Source organism: Motacilla alba, chromosome 1A, assembly GCF_015832195.1.
Source record: "Motacilla alba alba isolate MOTALB_02 chromosome 1A, Motacilla_alba_V1.0_pri, whole genome shotgun sequence".
Lineage (NCBI taxonomy): Eukaryota > Metazoa > Chordata > Aves > Passeriformes > Motacillidae > Motacilla > Motacilla alba.
Window position 1 is genome coordinate 52003272 of NC_052031.1, and position 13094 is coordinate 52016365.

The following is a 13094-nucleotide window of genomic DNA, read 5'->3' on the forward strand; positions in this document are numbered from 1 at the left end:
TCTGTGGCTGTTGAATTTCACACATTGCTTTAATTGAGTAAACAGACCCCATGGAGAAAAAGTCTCAGCACAAATGAATTGGTGCAGCTCTTTCTGAAATATAAATCTCTCTGTTTTACTGACAGTGCTTAGCATGTGGTTGCACTGGGAGGATATTGCCAGGTGTTTCTGAACGTCTACTCCAAGCCCAAATCTGACTTACAGAATGGGCAGCGATTTCCAGCAATGTACACAAAGAAAGCTCAGGTGCTACAGCTACAACATTTGGGGTTCTCGGTGTTGTCTTTCTCTGTGGGGTTCCTTAGAATCTACTGACTGGAGAAGAGAAAAGAAGCTTGCATGGAAAACAGCATTTGACTGAAATGTCTAAAGGCATCTGGGAAAGAGTCCTGGGTCTGAAAGGTATAGAAATCTTGAGTCTGTCCAGATACATTCAATCTAAATGCATAAAGAACTGGAGAGAGAAGTGAATCTGAGATATAAATTTAAAACCCATGGAAATGAGAAGATATTAATTTTTTTCTCATTGTGTCATAAAGGCAAGAAGTCATTTAAGCAGTGGCAGAAGTAGATACAATTAAGAAATAGGGAAGACCCCATAGTAGAGACCTGTGCCAAGTCTGACTGAGCTGTAAATATGAAAGTCTTCTCCAGTTCAGGAGCCAGGATACTTCTGCCATATTTGCAGGACGGCACCCATGAAAACCAGTGAAAATTTGTGAGTTATCATTACCCCTCACTCAGAGGCTTTCTAGACACCACATACAGGTAATTTTTTCTACTGAAGCTGTAGAAAATGTCAATCTGCACCACAGTCGCTAAAGGCAGAGCTGCTGCCTTATGAGAACATGGAAGTGCACTTGCACAGCACAGAGCACTGTGCTGCAAACACAGAGCTGGGGCTGCAGCAGCACCAGAACCAGGAGCACCAGAATCTGAATTGCACCAGTGTGCTCATCTCTCCAAGGGGACTGGCCCTGGTCCTTGTACAATAACTCAACTGGAATGAGATACAAACCTGAAGGCACCCTTACATGGTGCTGGGTGCTTCAAAGGACTTAGCCTAAGAAATGTTAGGGAAGACTGACGTAGCCAATCCCAGAAAAAATTATCTTTAATGAAGAACTGGTTATTTCCCAAATAACTGTGAAGTCGCACTTTTTATAATACTCTACAGGAAACATCAAAGGTACTGAGAGGGAAGAGTGGTCAATATCTGCGCTGTTCTGCTTCGTTTTTTGGTCCTAGCCATTCTGTCTGCTTCTGTAGCATACACCCAGCTCTCTCAAATTCCTTTCAGCCTGCTACCAGTGTCTCCTTCTCTTTTAACATGCTCAGAGGAAGGCATTTAACCACAAGCATTAAGAAATGTGTTCATATTTTTACTCTCATTATCAGTCAGCACGTAATTCTAAATTATAATATGACTTTTCTGTTAACGATTTCTGTGTTTAATTTTGAAGCCTTTAGAGTATTTGATTCCCATACCCCTGTTTAGTGAGCTGTATTTAAATGCAGTTGTTTCTTGCCCACTGCAGTCTGCTATTTGAAATGCTCCCTTAGGATGTCTGCACTTGTGGAAGAATTTATTCCCTCACCTTTCTTCCACACTGAACAAGTCTTTTTAACCACTTCAAACAAGAGGAATCTGCATGGCTACACCAGATTCCTTCCACATCACCTGCCTGCCACTCTACTTGTTCACCATCCCCTCCCTTCACACTTCCCTCCCCTGCCCCCTAGTATTCCCCCTCCTCATTCCTCTTGCCTCAGTCTGCCCATTGCAGCACCCTGGGGTTTGGGACAATGTGAAATCTGCCCCATTCCAGAGCCCAGCTGGGCCACTGGGGCTGAGATTGCTGCACAACAGTGCATAGCTGGGGTTTTCACATCATGCAGAAAAATGTGTCCAGGCAATCCTGCTTATCCTGTTCTTTTCAGGAAATCCTTTCAAACCCTTTTTTCTTATTCAAGACATTTCTCTCTACAGCCAGCAAAGGGATAGACCATTTTAAAAACAGCAAGGTTTGCTTGCCAGTAGTCATAATCCCATCCCTACCCTTCTCAGACTAATAGCAGGGACCTTGAGATTAAAAAGGGGAAATTAACACCTCATTAGGATAGCTGTTTTTTTTTTCCTACTAAATTTGAAAGATTTTTAAAAGGACAAAAAGGACAACTCAGCAAAAATAAAATTATTCCTAAATCCTAGTTTTCTTTTCTTAGTCGCTCTAAACTTCAATTTTCCACTCCAAAAACTGCAAATGCACTCTTGAGATTTTGTCGTGGAATACTGCTTTGTATTTCAAACCTCAGCAGAATAGACAGTAAGCCAAAATTTGACCTTGGATATGACAAGAAAAAGCAAGAAAACAATCAGGAAAAAATTAACTGTCTGTATTGGACTGCTAGAGGACTGAAGGAGAAGCCTGCTTCCTGTGGCTGATGCAAGGGGTAAACTTGAAGGCTGGGTGCAGTTGTTTAAGAAAATATCAAACAAGAACAACAGGACTCAGAACTGGACCTTTGCAGTTGTGAAATTATTTCACTGCTAGTAAAACTCAACCCTGATTGAGGTGTAGGTGGGGGAGGAAGAGCACTTCTCCTTTCTACTGAGAGCAATATGTGAGTCTGTTCAGGAACTGGCCATCTAGATCAGTGGTAATTAATGTATGTGTGCTGTACAGAAATAGCAGGTGGCTACTCCAAAGAGCTGGGAGGGAAGAAGAACTCTGGGGGAAATTGTGGAAATTCCCAAGATATTTGGCGGATGTGGTAAAGTGGCTATGTGAACTGCGAGTGTGGAGTCTGTAGGGAATGATGTTAGGTTGAATGGCCTCAGGGTACAGCATTTATCAGTTTAGACAGCATGATAGAAAATAGAAATGGAAAATTTTGCTTAGAAAAGATGGCTTTTCTGGCATGATATATGGAGTTTGGGTATAAACCAGATTTTGGGGCGTCTTAATGAGTCTCAAAAATATGCCTGCAATACTGAAAAGCTTAGAGAATCCAGTAAATGAAAAGTGATATTGTAGTTGGTGAAATGGAAAGTTTCTTCTCTTTCTCGCTGGATTCAGTCATAGAGGATAAGATTTTGCAAATTCAACTAGTTTTGAAAGTAAAGTCATAGGTGTGTGTGTCTTATCTTCCAGGTATTTTTTATTGGACTTTATACATCTGGTTAGTTCATATCACAATTTTTTAAACTAAATTACATTTTGAAATACTGATGGTTCCAGCCATCAGATCCCAAGGGGCAGGTATTCATAGACTTGAGATTTATCCCTCAATCATAAGGAAGCCAGATAAACTTGGGAGAATGAGACAGCCTCTCTCATACCAAGCTGGCCAAGAGACTTCATGGATACGAGTACAGGGCTTTCCATTTCACTTTCTAGTGGCTGATCTCACTTAGTCTTCTTCTAAAAGTCTCTGAGCTTTTATGAGCAAGCACATTTCTTGTCAAAAAATGTTGTGTTTCTCTTGCATTAACCCTATGGAGCACACTGTTAAGTAAGTGCTGTAAACACATGGCTCTGGCCAGCGACAGCAACGATCCTCAGCTGAATGGGGTGTCTGTTATTGGGAAATTTCCTACTGCACAGGCTGGCAATTTCTGTGCCCGAACTCCTTAAACCATGGATCTGTGGAATTGATGGGGAGTAGCTGAGCCACAGAAAAATCTCTTAAGCAAGCTTTGAGTCCGTGAAGGCATTTGTTTTGGAAATCGTGGATATACATCACTTGTTCCACGGCCAGTGTTCATGTAAAGCAAGGTTCCACAGTGAGATGTTGCTTCCAAAACCAAGGCCACTTTGCCCTGGAGCATTTTCTAGGAAAGAAAACCCAAACCCATGTCCCACAAGGTGGTTTCCTCTAGTGTGCTCTCTAGTCCTTTTTGTAGTTGCCTGGCAACCAGGGAAGGGAGGAGGAGAAGAAGGATGTGAGAGCATAGAGGCATCTGAAAAAGCAGATTATTTGTAGCAAACCAGTCAGCAAACATTATTAGTAAAACATCATTATCTGCAGCAAATCAGCTCTTGGTTCTCTTGAGCTACTCCGTTGCAATAGGTCATTCCTACTGGCCCTCTTCAGATGGCTGTCTGCCAAAGGTGAGGACCATGATTCTGCTGTAATTTTACATGAGTTTCATCCTAGTGTGAATCCTTTGGCAGTGCTAGAACTCTTCTTCTCCAGTGGGAACAAGTGAGGTAAGAAAAGAGCTTTGACCATTGCCCAGAACTTCCCTGTGTTGTGTTAGGTACTCTATGTGACTGAGCAGGGCCCCTTAGCTAAAAGGAAGCCAAAGATGAGTTCAGCTCAGTTGTCCCTTGTGAACGTGATATTTAACCTCAGATCTTGTACATGATGTTTTCCTTAATTGTCAAAAGAAACTCTAAAAGGTGAAGTAGGTTTTTCTAATCCAAGAAGGTGAAGAAGGAGAAAACTACCATTTTCTATCTCCAATTAAATATGTCCAGTGTAGGATTTGTTGTTCGGATGAAAATAAGCTTAGATGCAGCAGGAATTTGGGAAAGAGAAGTCAAGCCTATGCTCTTTGAACTACAAGCCACTGAAATGAATGTCACTTTCTGATGAGTGTCTTGGCCATTGGTTATCCATTCAGTATTTTGCCCAATGTTGCAGAGTCTCCAGACAGTAGAATAATTTCTGTAGGAGGTGTAACAATAGTCTCTCCTCTGAATAGCTGACAAAATCTTGGTGCAGTTATTTTCTGTGCTGGGGACAACCAAGAGATGAGTCTCCTGTTGGCTTTGGTCAGGTTTGGGCCCTTTGTTTCTTGCATCCTAAATGGATACTATAACCTTTGGGATATTGCCTATGCTGACATGGACTTAAGGCAGTCTCTCTCTCTCTTCTCATCTTTGTGAGGGGAAAATCCACACTATCAGTGAACAGGAACACTATTTTTGCCTTGGAAAACAGCCTAGAAACAATGCTTTGCAAAGCATGGCACAGGACTTGGTGAAAATGTGATGTATTTTTAAAGATGATTAAAGCTATTAAATAGATTTGCACCAAAGAGCCTCACAGGAAAAAAATTATATTTGTGCTTTCTTGTGTAAGAATAGCAGAGTGGGATAAAATATGGCTTTTAAAGGCCTCATTGCTATTGTCTTTGAGATAGCAAGAAGTCACTGCAATAAATAAGCTAATTACAGAAAAATTTTAGTGAATCATGGAATCATAGGATCATTTGGGCTGGAAAAGGCCTCTAGGATCAATTCCAACCATTAGCCTAACACTGCCAAGTCTACCAAGGAACTGTGTCCCTAAGAACCACATATACATGTATTTTAAATACCTCCAGGGGTGGTGACTCAATCACTTCTTTGGGCAGTGTGTTCCAATGTTTGACAAACCTTTTAGTGAGGATTTTTTTTCCTAATATCCAGTCTAAACCTCCTCTAGTGCATGCAACTTGAGCTAGTTTCCTTTTGTCTTATTGCTTGTCACTTGTGAGAAGTGACCAGCCACCACCTGGCTGCAGCCTCCTTTCAGGTGATTGTGGAGAGTGATAAGGTCTCCCCTGAGCCTCCTTTCCTCTAGGCAAAGCAACCCCAGCTCCCTCAGCTGCTCCTCACCTTCACTTACTGAAGTAAGTAAAGAATGCCAGTAGAAAAATTGTTTGCTTTTCTTTCCCTAGATTAAGAGATGATACCTAGATGTTCTTGAAAAGTTTGAATAAGTCACTATTGCTAGAGAATGAAAAATTATTTTAATTAAGAACATGTTTAGGGTAATAAAACATGTTTTCAGTGGGATGGTAATATGCTTTTTATAGAGACCACCATACACACATGCAGTAGCATTGAAGTCCTAGAATAGAGCCTCAATCTGACTAGATAAAATAGTTCAACTTGTCCCACTTCAGAAAATAGCATCCCAGATACTTCTAAGGAGCCATTCCTCTTCTGCTATGTATTGCTCTACTCTTCCTATCACCCTGTTCTGTGTTCCTCAGGTTCCTCAGATTTTTTTCTGTTGAACTGCCCCTTGAATGCTTCTGCTCCTGCCATCTCACAAGCACATTTGACAAACTGATATCTGTTAAAGTAGCTGTCACAATATGAAAAAAAGAAGCTCTCTTCAACCTCATCTCTGCCGTGTATTGTGGGTCCAAAACAAGCCTGCACGACTTGTGTGCAGCCCAGCCTACTCCTGCTACAATTACCTAACAGATGTTTTGTGCAAGGCTTTGGCAAAATGGCAGGGAGGGGGCAGGAAAAGGAACAGCCAGTCTGATTTGCAAGTAGATTGTGAATTAAAGCCTTGTTTTCTGGCCAGTTATAATTAGTTAGGTGTTGGACACTCTTAGAAACTTGTGTATGAGATATCCAGGTACTGGGAAGAAGACCCCACCAGAAGATCAACACTGACTTAAGGTGTTGAAATAATGCCACAACATCCCAAGTAAGGCAGACTGGCAATCAATTTTGGGCCTCAAAAGATGAACTGAACATCTGGTATGGGAACACTTGTATCTTGAAAATGCGTAGTTTTTATAAACAGGGGATTTTTTCATAAGTTCTTGAACTTCTGTGACTCTAGTATGTGTGCTTTTGCTTGGCAAGTATCCTGCTTGGACTGCAATGCTCATTACAATCATTTATCTATCCTTAAATTTCTCAATTACTTCTGATTTTCATGCTAAACACAGTTCTTCATCTGGAGATGAAAAGGGAGGATGAGAAACTTTTGCAATTTTACTTCATTTGTCCACGTGCTTAATATTCCCTAATTTTGGATCTGCTCCCACTTACTGATGCTACCCTCCAAAAGGAGCTTATGCCCAGTAAGGCATCATTTCAAAGGAGAATACCGAAACTTCCACAAGCAATAAATTATATGATCAAAAATAATTATGGAGAAGGAGAGAGCTTCTATGAAAACTACAAAACTTTCTGGAATTTTGCCAAAATAATGTACTTTGTTTTCAGCCAAGAATACCTCAGCTATTGCAATAGAGAACCAGAAGATTTCACTGAAAATTTGCTATTGAAATAGCGGTTTTCTTAGAAGGTAAGCAACAGAAAAAAATATTCAGGTGAAAGAAAATAAAAATTAGAAAGCCAGCTTTGATGGAAAATATTCAACAATCCTACCAAGGATTTAATTCCTTCAGAAGAACTGTAGTGTAGTAGCCTGTCTTCCATTTGTTAAGTTTGTCAGCTTCTTCTGACACTATTGATCCTGTGATTTTTTTTCTCTTATTTGCTTTAATTCATTCCTTGGGGTTAGCAAAAGACTTTGCTCAGCTTGTTTCAACTTCCAGAGGGTTTCCACCAGAGGTGGCAAGGACCCTTCTTTCTTCTCTCCCTCTACCCTGTGGAAGTTGTCTCTCGTCTTAACTGCACCACAGATCCAGGGTCTATCTCTCTCTCTCTCTCTCCAGCGCCTATCTGCAGTGAAGCCCCTGCCCCTTCCTCCACCCTGCCACATATGTGTTCCTGTAGCAGTGCTGCCACCTCTGTGATTGCTCTGTGGACCTCACAGCTGAGCACCTCTCAGCAGAATGAAACTCACATTAGTGCTGGGAGGACTGGTTTGTTTCCTCTTTAACCAAGCTTTGCTCCCAATTATTAAAGCCTTTGTCAGGGATGCTTTGATGCTAGGAATTAACTTGAAAGGAATTTGATAACCAAGAGCCATATTCATGATTCAGAGATCTCCACAAGTCTCCACTGAAGGGCTCTCCCCCTCTACCCAGCATCTCCTGAATTTTGAGAAGATTCCCTAGTTGTCATGGCAACAGCCTAATTTGCTCTCTTTTTGTGGTTTAAGTAAGCATCATGTAAAAGCTCCTCAATAAATGATGCTAAAACATCCTCAGCTTTGGTAGTGACACTGGGCAACTTGCCACATGGCTTAGTTTAATTGCTCTGAAGCTACCACCAAGTGCATAATTCAGGCTTTCCTTTAACACAGGAAAAAAGTTTGGATGGCTGCAAGGGACAGAGGAGGAGGAAAAGAGCAGCTGCCATTCTTCAGAAGTGAAGCAACTTCAGGAGCAAGAGGGCAGTTTTGTCCCTTTTTGTGGCAAAGAAGCCCATAACAGAGAAAGACAAAAGCTTAGTTGACACTGTTACTTTTCCGCTCTTTAGATCACTTTGAACTTGATGAGAAGGGCAAAAGCATCCACTGATCCTGTACTCTATTCTCCCAGGGAAGGCAGCATGGCTTGATCCTACTTTGGGGCTGAGATGAAGGTAGATAGCCCAGCAATTTAGGAGGTGGCAACCCCCATGCATTGTCCCACTAGTCTCTCAATGTGAAGGCAGTACCTTTCCTTAGGCACTGCCTTTAGGAAAACTTCTGGTCTGTCATCAGTGAACTGATGTATCTTTGCGGGTACTTGGGCTTGACTTCACCCTGGTGTCCCTATTGCCTCTGGAGGCAGAGCTGAGGCTACCCAGCCCACCAGGCCTGGGAGAGGAGCCAAAACAAGAGCTGGTATAGGAGTTGCTTGAGTTGCTTTGGGCTCTAGTGCAAATTTGAACCTCTCATCATTGTGGCAGTAGATATATAGACTCTACAGTGTAAATATTAGCACGTGGAAAGCAGAGTGTAAAGGGTGTTCTTGGACTCGAAGGGAAGAAGAATGGCAGCTTCATCCTGCCTGTTTATTTTTCAGTAATGGTGGAATGACAGATCTGTTCATTAATGCTGTGCACATGTATTAGCAGTAGCTTTCAATATTGATGTGAATGGTCATTAAAAATTCCTATTGGCTGCTCGGTCTGTTCAGAGGATACCAAATGGTTGTCCTGCTGAACTCCTCCACTTCAACTATTCCTCCCATAAAACTAAAACTCTTTAGGCAATCAAAGTGGTCTGAGGCTTGATTTAGATAGTGGTGACTCTGTAGAGGGAATCTGCAATGGTCTGTAACTCTTCAAACAAAGCATTACCTGAGGAAAAACACCAGTTTTCATTTTGGGACCAACTACTTCTTGGGGAATGCAAGTATAGGTAGCTGTCTTTAGAAATTTCTGGTCAGGAAAAAAAAAAGTGCCAAAAGAGAGAACACTTCAGTAATTTGGTTTGGGGGAAAACTGCCACTTTCATGTGAGTTTTTTTATGTGGGAATCCAAACTCCACAGCAGGCATGTGAAATGACAGTCCCTGGGCTGTGCATCTGTGAACCTTTCTCTCTCAGGAACCAGGTACTTGCATCCTCTGGGTGTCTGAACTGTTGGGATGACAGCACAGTTGCTTTACAGAGGATACTGTGATTACAAGGCAGACTCTCCCTTTTGCCTGTGATCTGCTTGTCTTGTCACTCCCTTCTCCAAAACTGTTTCATTCTTTTCTCACGTCTTGCATTCAGGGAAGAGGCGAAGTGTTTGATGCACTGAGGTATTGCTTTGCCTAGACAGAAATCTCTGCATCCACTGAGATAGTAATGACCACTCACAAGGGAAATACTGTATTATGGGCTGAGGATGGAGGTGCAACAATAAAATGGGAATGCCATGGCTTAGGAGGAGGAGGACAAGAGGGTTGGAATGGGAAATACAAGTAGGTAATCTAAGGTCTCCTTTTCAGGAGTGACAGATGCTGGTTTTTTTTACCCTCCTCTCTGATAAAAGCCTGACAGTGGGGGCGAGGTCTGTGACACCAGAGCCTGCACACCCTTGTTGTTTTACTAAATTATTCATTCCTGTTCCTGTGATAATATAGTTATAAGGAGGAGCCTAATTGAATTTACTGTCTGGCATTGGCCAATGGGGCGATAAGGATCCGGCAGAATGGGATGACGGTGAATCCTGCTGGTGTGCTGTGAATGTGAAGCAGGACGGACGGGCAGTTTGTGTGCAGGAGGCAAAAGCAATCGGTCCAGGGCCCCTGGATTAGCAGAATAAGGAAAGGAAAGGTAAGGGAGAGGGTGGGAACGGGATTTGCCTGAATCATATACCGACCCTATGCTGAAAGGCTGATTTTGTTCATAGGAAAGCACTCTGCAGGCAATGTTTTCCTGCAGGGTTTGGAGGGAGCAGGAATGCATGTGGTGGCACTTGCTCGGTGCATGCAGCCTGTGCCTTTGTCTTTATATGTGCTGCAGGGCTCTACAATGCTGCATGTTCACTGAGCGTGTCTGCGCAGAGATTTCTGTGGTTTATGTGGATCCAGCAGCAGCACACGGAGCTTGTGCAGTATAAATGTAATGAGAGGAGTCCAAAGGAAGGAATTACCTCATGGGCAGAGTGGGGAAAACAGTAGTGCTTTCTGGTTTGATTGAAAATGAAGACGCCGAGGCTCTTATTGAGCTGTTGGCAAAAAAAAACAGAGCAAGTGTATGTGCATCTGTCTGTGTGTGTACTGGATCTGCAGTGAAACGTTAAAATGAGAAAAAGGAGATCAGACTGGAGCATTAGGTGTCGCAGGTAGAGATAAATTGCAGGCAATCTGTGTAATCAGATTCTCTAACATGGAGAATGCAAGTGAGTACAGAAGTGGATTAATCCTATCTGCTGAGCTGGCTACACCTGGAAAGCAAGGGGGAGATGGGCTGGGAATCCGGACAGGTAATGTGACTGGTTAGGGAAACTGATGCTCAAACCATCCTGCCTGCTGTGCCTGCTGCTAAAGTGGTAGCTTATTGAGTTGCTTCCACAGATTTGCTATTTCCCTTTTAATGATGCGAATGTGAGCATCTCCAAGGATCAGGTTAGAGCCCATAAATTGAAATCATCTGGAAGAACAGGACTACATCAAGCAAATTAGCCTCTGCTGTTCCTTTTGTTTCACTGCCTTTGCTCTGATAACAAATGATTGCTGAACAGACAGGACAGGTGGGGGAAGATGGATTACAAAAGTGGCAAGTGTCATTAAGCTGTGCAGACAGCAAGTGTAGTTTGCAGCAATGATGTTATAAACACTTCTTCTGTTTACATCTTTGCAAGTGTGTAAGACGTGGCTGTCCTGAATCTGGGGTAACCTTATTCTGGTCACTAACTGGAGCAGAGGTCACAGCTCACTGTAAGGTACTAAAATTTTTAGCTGCTTCTCATAGGAGTTCACCACTTCATTCTTTTCAAGCTGGGATCCAGAGGAAAGTGTTGCTGAGACGAAGATGTTGCTCACCTGTGGATATCTCATCTCTGTTGGAAACTCATTCCTATGATGAGTGTGGAGGGAGATATGCTTTTTCTGCTTGCTCAGAAAGCAGCAGCCAGAGGCTGCCTCCAAAAAGAGAAGTAAGGCAGAAAACCCCATAGGGAGAAGCTACAAAATGGCTTATCTTGGATTGGCCAAACCCTTTTGCCCAAATAGGTTCTCCTTCCTCCCTGACACCAAATTTCTTTCATCAGGGGTCAGCTTTCCTCTACAAAAGCTTCTTTCTTTTCTGTGGTTTTCTCACATGGCCTGGAGGTTTGGAAAATTACTGATATCTCCATCAGGGAGCACCTCCCTATTCATGTCTACACTCTGCCCATGACATCTCCTGGAGTCTCTGGGTTGTGCTCCTCTGAGTGGTGGGCTGAGTCTGACCCCCTCTGTCCCACAGCTTGTGTATGCACCCCAAGCGGGGCCAAAGGGATACTCACTTGGTAAAAGTATGAAAAGGTTCCACCTTGCAGAGGGTATTCGTATTGGGTGATGAAAAAAAAGGAAATATTGCAGAGCCCTGTAGGACAGAGGCAGGCTATCCTCATCTCACCTGGAATTGCTGACTAAAAAATGGATCTAACACAGGGCATATGGCCATAGTTGTGTTTGACTCCAGCTTTCAAAGCACTCGCAGTAACAGAGTCAGTGAAGAAATGAAAAAAAGAAATCCTGGCCATCTGAGAATAAACTCTTTGGTATAATAAAATTCTTTCCCTTTGCCCCAGAAACAGAGGAATAGTCGAATAACTTGCTTATTCACACACTACAGAAGGCTGCACAGCTCCCAGGTGCAGAACAGGAGGTTCTCCCTACTAAAAAGTGGGCAGATACTCATTGTTCCTGGAGAGTCTCTCTGAATGCACATCAGAGGAAGTCCTCTGCTCTTGCTGGTTTTGGGAAGTGCACCTTCCCTGGGAGATGCCCACAGGGATTTGGCAGGAGAAGCATCCCTGTGAGGCTGCAGCAGCAGCAGCCTGGTGCTGGCTTGCGGCAGTTACTGCCGGTTGGATGCCTACATTGTTTGCTTCTGCCCTCGGAGTCAACAGGGAGGCTCAGGAATGGAAAAATGCCAGCGTATTCCCAGGCAAGTTGATGTCATCACCAATTCACTGGTGCCAGACACTGTGCTGGAAACCTGAGGTCGCTTTTCTGCCATTAATTGCTCAAATGATTAATTCATGCAATGATATCATTTTCTTGGGTGGAGGTTAGGGGGTTATGTACTCTAGTAATGAGAGGCGCGATGGGATGCTAAACTTGTGCTCCTTGTTGGTGTTAACACTAATTAGAAAAAAACAGCCACTGCATGCTCCACATCATCCTTCCTCCCCCAGAAAGGACACCAATTTTTTTCTTGGGTTTTTTGGGGGGGATGAGGGGGTGGTACCCTGGGATGTGTGAGCAAGTGCTCTTATGGGATTTGCAGTATTGCAAATTCTACACCAGAGGACTGAACCATAATGCCCCTTAACTTTCACAGCTACTCTGCAACAAGGATTTTTGCTTTCATTATTTCCATGTTAACTACTTTATTTATGTCATTTACATTGCACTTTTTGACAAGAAAAAACAGTATTATCCTCATTAAAAAGACAAAAGGAAAAAAAAAGTGTGTTTTTTTCTTATTGCACAGTGGCTGGTGTGCTGCATTTTGGTGTTCTCCTCTCAGAGGGTCCTGCTCAGTCTATAGGGGTGTAGGATCAATTTTCAGTTGGTCTGAAAATTCCCCAGAATGTCAAGTTTTGCAGTAAATACTCTAGGATATTTAATTCTTTTGGGATGTTTTTAGGCTAAAAATCCCTTTCCTGTCCCTTTACTAGCGAAGCAAATAACTCTAGAATTTCCAGGTGGACACTACAAAGAGCTGTCCTGGCCCAGACACAATTAATAGCCGATAAAGTTGGAGCAACTTGATCTGTCAATTTGTTGGTAGGTGAAACATCTAACTTGAAATG

The 13094-nt window shown here is 42.8% G+C and overlaps 1 protein-coding gene across 3 annotated transcripts in view; it reads left to right on the top strand.

Moving 5' to 3' along the window:
* SYN3 (synapsin III) overlaps positions 1-13094 on the top strand; it is a 245530-nt gene that overhangs the window by 44472 nt on the left and 187964 nt on the right. For 2 of the 3 annotated variants that reach the window (XM_038155134.1, XM_038155133.1), the window contains exon 1: positions 9736-9901. The exons of the other annotated variant lie outside the window; for it this stretch is intronic. The gene's annotated coding sequence lies outside the window, so the exon portion shown is untranslated. Of the gene's footprint in view, positions 1-9735; positions 9902-13094 lie in introns of those variants that run through there. 3 annotated transcript variants of the gene reach the window in all.